The following is a 6,711-nucleotide window of genomic DNA, read 5'->3' as shown; positions in this document are numbered from 1 at the left end:
GGCCGTGGGCCTGATCCTTTTGCTCTTAAGTCCCTTCCATGATGAAATGCCAGACTGACATAAATGCATCCATAAACCAAGGCTTTCACTGTACACATGAAACTCTCAAAGGCTGAGTCAGGTAGAGAGGATCTGGATGGCAACTCTCAGAACTCCGCGAGAGTGCAGAGAAAATGAGCTCTGGCACACAACGCTTATTATCTTATCACAGCCTGGCTGCAAAGAGAAGGTGAGCATCGTCGGTATTGGCTAAGGAGATTTTCATGAAGATAATATTATTCCACAGATTTTGAAAGCATCCTTGTCATCCCAGAGCCTGGTAGGGCTGGTACAATGACCAAAGTGAGATTATAGTTTATGTGTTAGAAAAATGGGCAAGATTTAAAGAAAGTCTTTTTTTTTTTTTTTAAATAGTTAGACTTAGTTTTAATTTTGATAGTTTACAAGGCTGGGCCAAATAGTGATTTTCTAGTTATGATAAATTTGCTTTTGAGTGTCATTGAACTCAGTTTCATCAGGGGTGTAACAGGTTGGGCTGAATTCACATTGGTACCCGCAGACCTGATTTGGCTACTCAGAATCCTGTCCCAGGCAACAAGGTTTGATGGATTCACTGTGCGTATAGCATACCATTTACAGAGAGCAGTATGGTGTTTGGTTTGCTTCCGGTTTGGACCAGGACTTTCTTATTTAGCTTTTTTGTGTGTTTCCTTCTTAGAGTTTCTAATTGCCTTTCTGTTTTGTGTTGGCAAAAAGATAATGTGCCTTTATCTTATAATACAATCTATCTAGCTTCCATTTTTTTTATTAAAAAATTTTTTTAATGTTTAAAAAACATTTTTGAGAAAGAGAGAGAGAGAGACAGAGTGTAAGTGTGGGAGGGGCAGAGAGAGAGAGGGAGATACAGAATTGGAAGCAGGCTCCAGGCTCTGAGCTGTCAGCACCCAGCCTGATGCGGGGCTCGAACCTACGAGCAGTGAGATCATGACCTGAGCCGAAGTCGGACACTTAACCGACTGAGACACCCAGGTGCCCCTCCAGCTTCCATTTTTATTTATTTATTTTTTTAATTTATTTTTTTTTTTATTTTTTTTAATTTTTTTTATTTTTGGGACAGAGAGAGACAGAGCATGAACGGGGGAGGGGCAGAGAGAGAGGGAGACACAGAATTGGAAACAGGCTCCAGGCTCCGAGCCATCAGCGCAGAGCCTGACGCGGGGCTCGAACTCACGGACCGCGAGATCGTGACCTGGCTGAAGTCGGACGCTTAACTGACTGCGCCACCCAGGCGCCCCTCCAGCTTCCATTTTTAAATATAATTTTCTATTTAATTTTTTCAATAAGGAATACATTCCCACAAGTTAAAGATCAGGAATTCTAAAACAATGCCCTTCCCACTTCCTTCTTATAGTTGCTCAGTTCCCACAATAGGTATCTATTTTTATCAGTTTCTTAATAATCCTTTCATTGAACTTTTATGCATATATAAGCCAGAGTGCCTAATTATTTTTTCTTTTTTCCCCTTTATACACAAGGGACAACATAAGTATTTTTCTGCGTCTTGCTCTTCACTTAACAGTATATCTTGGCAATCCTTTTGTGTTAATTCATAAAGAGCTTTATCATGTGTTTTTACAGCTGTACAATTTTCCATTGTATAAATAATCATGATATATTTAATTCTCATTTTATTGACATTCCAATCTTTGGCTAATGCTGACAATGTTACGATGAGTAACCCTGTCTGTCATTTTACATGTGCCCAAGTATAGGACAAATTCCTAAGAGTGAATTTCTGGATCAAAGGTTATGTCCATTTGAATTCTCATAATTATTACCAGTTTGTCCTCTATATAGGTTGTACCAACTAAACCTTCTGGTAGAAGTGTATGGAAATACATGTTTCCTCAGCTATTCTAAAAACTATTATAAAAACTTGGATTTTGCTAGTCTGATAGGAGAGATGTAGTATCTAAGTATAGACTTAGTACCTATTCTTTTCATTATGAACCAAGTTGAGCACCTTCTCATTTGTTTTATGAACTGCTTATATATTTTTCTGTGAATTTTTGTGTCCTTTGAACATTTTTTTAGTTGGAGTTTAGTCTTTTTCTCATCTGTGTCCGGACATTTCTATTCTAGGGAGATTAGCTTTCTGCTCTCATGAATTGCAAATATTTTCCTGATTTGTCATTTATCTTTTGCTATTTTGATTATTTAGCAAGTTAAATTTGACTTTGATTATAGTAATTCTTTTTTGCCTTAAAGTAGTTTGTTGTTGTTTGTTTTCGTTATTTTTTTCTGTGGTCTGTAGTCAAATTTAACAATGCTTATTTGTGGCTTTTAGATTTTATCCCTTAATTAGAAAGGTCTTCTCTATTGCAAGGGCCTAAAAAAATTCTCCACTATTTTTCTCTACTACTTTTTATTATCTGATATTTTAGGATTTATTCTCAAATACCATGTGAGATATGGACCTAACTACAGTCTATCCTTATTCACAGAGACTGTATATACAAATTCATTTCCTTGCTAAAATCCATTTGTAACCCCAAATCAATACTTGCAGTGCCTTGGCTGACATTTGCCAACCCATAAGGCTTGGCAAAACTTTGAGTTGCCTGACACCTGCATGTTCCCAGCTGAGGCTGAACAAGGTGATGCTCTGCTTTCTTGTTTCAGCCTTTGCACTGTGAACAAATGCCCCTTTTGTGGTCTAATTAAGTGCCCCATTTTTCACATTTCTGCACTGTTTGTTGGTGATTTTGCAGTTTAAAAAAATTTTTTTTTACGTTTATTTATTTTTGAGACAGAGAGAGACAGAGCATGAACGGTGGAGGGGCAGAGAGAGAGGGAGACACAGAATCCGAAACAGGCTCCAGGCTATGAGCCATCAGCCCATAGCCTGACGCGGGGCTCGAACTCACGGACCGAGAGATCCTGACCTGAGCCGAAGTCGGACGCTTAACCGACTGAGCCACCCAGGCGCCCCGATTTTGCAGTTTAAAATGGCCCCCAAGTGTAGCGCTGGAGTGCTGTCTAGTGTTTTAAGTAAATAAGGTTATGATGTGCCTTATGAAGAAAATATGGATGGAGGCTGAGGATTGAGCTGATTGGGCATGGGGGCAACCAGGTTCAGGCACAGCCAACTGATTTGCAGGGCCATGCTCTTCACCAGATGTCTCGCCGCATTATATGGAGGAATAGTGGGAATGGGGACTGGATTATTGTAGCCTCAAATATTGAAATACCAAGGTACAGAAAGGAGGTAACTTACAGAACAAATTTGATATGATTCTTCTTTACTTGAGGAGGACCTCATGGTATCATTGACACTGTGGAGACTGGAACTGGACTGGAATATGGTGACAGAGGAGTCACCTTTATTTCAAGAGACAGCCCTGTGAGAAGGGGCAGGGGTGGAGTATGGGTCACTTGAGCGAGAATCAGTGAGCTTGGGGGTGGTAAGGAGACCTGTGGGACTCTGTGGCAGGCCACATGGCCATGGGGAGACATTGAATGATGCCATTGGATCCAACCAACAGAAAGGACGCAAATGACACCTGTAGCCAAGACAGGGAATCACCTCTCTGCATCCTTTCCCAAAACCTCAGATTCAGCTACCAGCAGGATGATTGACATGCAGATCTGTGAATGATTCCATCTCCAAGAATCCTAAGAACACATTCAACTGTTTCTTATTCTGATCGATGAGGAGAGATTGGCTGGCTTACTAGGCCTGGGAGGGAGCTATGTTGTAGATAGCTATAACACTATACAAATGATTTGGTAAAGTGACCACATTATCTCCCTTCATTAGAGATTAGGGTAGTCCGATGTGTACCCTAAAATTCAGGGTGAAAGATTCTAGATAGGTTAAAAGCAACACAGGCATGAATGTATAGATTGAAACTGTGAAAAAGAAAAAAAAATACAGGGAAGTTAAGAAGAGATGCAGAAGATAATTGACGTTAATTGTGTGACAACTATGTCTCTCTGCTTTACACACATGTTATGGCTCAGGAATAGACCATGAAGACAATGAAGCATAATAGAAAGTCTAGAAACAGACTCTTGTATTTATGGAAATCTAATTTATGACAAACATAGCACATCAAAGAGTAGTGATAGGAACACTGGGTCTCCACTTAAGAAGTTAGAGCCCAAGTTACATCTTGAAATAGGTTCCAGATGGAATATGGAGTTAAACATAAAAATAAAACGTTAGACGAAAAGAACAGAATATTTTATCAATGTGAGTAGGAAAGGACACAAAACTCAGAAGGCATATGTAGAAAGAAACTGATGAATTAGATTATATCAAATTTTAAAACTTTTGAGTAACAAAATGTATCCTATTGAAAATACAGCCTTGGTGAAACTCTGCCACATTTGTGATAACATTCAGTGTTCCTAAAAATCAGTAACTAAAAGACAGAGAACCCAATAGAAAAAAATGGGCAAAGAAAATGAGCAGGCAATTCATAGAAAAATACAAGTCACCAGTAATCAATGGAAAGAAACCCAATGTCCCAGTAAACCAGGATATACAAATTAAATGAATAATGAAATATTATTTTTTACCTGTATGTTTAAATGACTTAAAAACTGGTAACATCCATTATTGGTAATGATGTTGGGAAGCAGGTACTCTCAAACGATGATAGAGTGAATTAAACTGACGCAGAAGTTTTGGAGTGAAACATTCTTTCTCTCAGACGTAACAATTCTACCTTAGAATATTCATCCAAACAAAGGAACACAGTGATATGAGCCTGGCCTTGCTTTTGGAGCAAGGTTGCCCATTCACTTATTTCCTGCTGACTCTTTTGGTGAGTCATTCAATCTCTTTGATTCTCAGTTTTGTTATCTGAAACATGGAAATGGGAATGGTACCGCCCTCCAAAGTCTGTTGTGAATATTAAGTAAGTTAATGCATATAAATTACTTATGTTAACATCTGTAACATAGTGAGCACCCAATCATGATAACTCTTTTGCTGTTACAGAAACACAATGGAGTCCAGATGTTCACAGCAGTATTATTTATAAAGGTAAAAAATAGGAAGTAACCAAAATGGTTACTGCAATGGGGGAAAGGTTGAATAAATACTGGGTTTTTTTTTTTAAAGTAGGCTCCATACCCAGCATGGAGCCCAACGTGGGACCCATTGTGGGACTGGAACTTGTGAACTCGAGATCAAGACCTGAGCTGAGATCAAGACTCAGATGTTTAACTGAGCCACCCAGGTGTCCCAAATAAATACTACTAAAGACCTCTGGCATTAAAAGAGCAAAGGAAGCTGGTTATTCATTAGTTAATTCTTTCTTCATTGACTTCCTACTTATGTGGCAGGTACAGTTCTAGCCCTGGAGATACAGTAGTGGATAGAACAGACTCTCTTACTGAAATCAGGAGAATGCCCCAAGAAGTGTTGTTCAGAAGGCAGTTACAGAACAATGTGCTTAGATTGAGTCCGATTAATGATAAAAACTAATAACCATACAAAAATCTACTGATAATGTGGAATACTGAGAAAATATTTGGAAATAGACTCAACAGAACAGTATATATGATTCTATCTTTTAACATTTCCAAAATTGGGATGTGTTTTACAATTAACAGCATTTCAGAGAGCATAAAATATGGCATGAGCAAAGCTTATCTTGGAGGTAGGACCTAAGACTGGGTAAGTATGATAAGAGACTTCTGTACTTATTCTATATCCTTTTATATTTGAAACTTTGCAAAATGTGTGTGTGTGTGTGTGTGTGTGTGTGTGTGTGAGACTTGGGTAAGAAAGCAGCAACAAACCTTTCGGGGTTTGAGGAGGGCGGTCCAGACCAGGTAAGATGTTGCAATCCCATCCTGTTGCTCAGGTAGACAACCTTACCTTGCAAATCTTACCTGAACTCCCTCTGTTCCTACTTTGGCCTAAGGGGCTTGCGCTTCTGCGTTAGCCAGTATTCTTCTGCTTCTAAGTAATGAAAACCCACTCATATTAGCTTAATCCAAGAAAACAGGGAGAGGAATTATTATAAAAATACGTGGGAAATCCAAGCCTCCAAGAGTCCAAGGATGTGACCGGGCCTGAACAAAGGACCTTGAGGAGCCAGGCTCCGGGTCTTTTAGGAGTTCTTTCTCTCTGTTTCTGTTCACCTGGTCAATTCATTCCCCTCCTTCTCTCTTGACAGAGGGGGTTTCAGGCTTTTCTATCTACAGGATAAAAGATGGCTACCCACTGCTGCCAAATGCCATCTCTTCAATTCAAGTGATTACATGGTACATCCAACATCTCTGGATCCCACATCTGAACCCCTGGGAGAGAGAACCTGATTTATTCAATTTCGGTTAGGTGTCCACTTATGATCATTTATCCCTGGAGGTGGGGAGCAAGGCATATGTTCAGATGATGCTATAGCCAAAGGCTACTTTTGTGGCCAAGCGAACACAGCAGCTTCTCCGGAAGGCGGATTATGAGCAGAGCAGATGACTTCATCATTATAGCTCATTCGTGTCATTTCCATGCCATGTTATTTCCTTGATTCTTTTTGTTCTGGTCCTAAAAGGCTTGTAAGGTTTTGGTGCCCCATGGTACCAACAAAGGATGCTCTTTCCCTCCCTAGTTACTCCTGCTTCTACCCAGAATGGTCCCTTCCTTGTAAGCTTCTTAGCCTGGCTTCCTGGCCTTGGGAGAGACTTCTAGTTTTG

Source organism: Panthera tigris, chromosome D1, assembly GCF_018350195.1.
Source record: "Panthera tigris isolate Pti1 chromosome D1, P.tigris_Pti1_mat1.1, whole genome shotgun sequence".
NCBI lineage: Eukaryota > Metazoa > Chordata > Mammalia > Carnivora > Felidae > Panthera > Panthera tigris.
The sequence above is the reverse complement of the archived record's forward strand: the minus strand, read 5'-3'. Positions refer to the sequence as shown.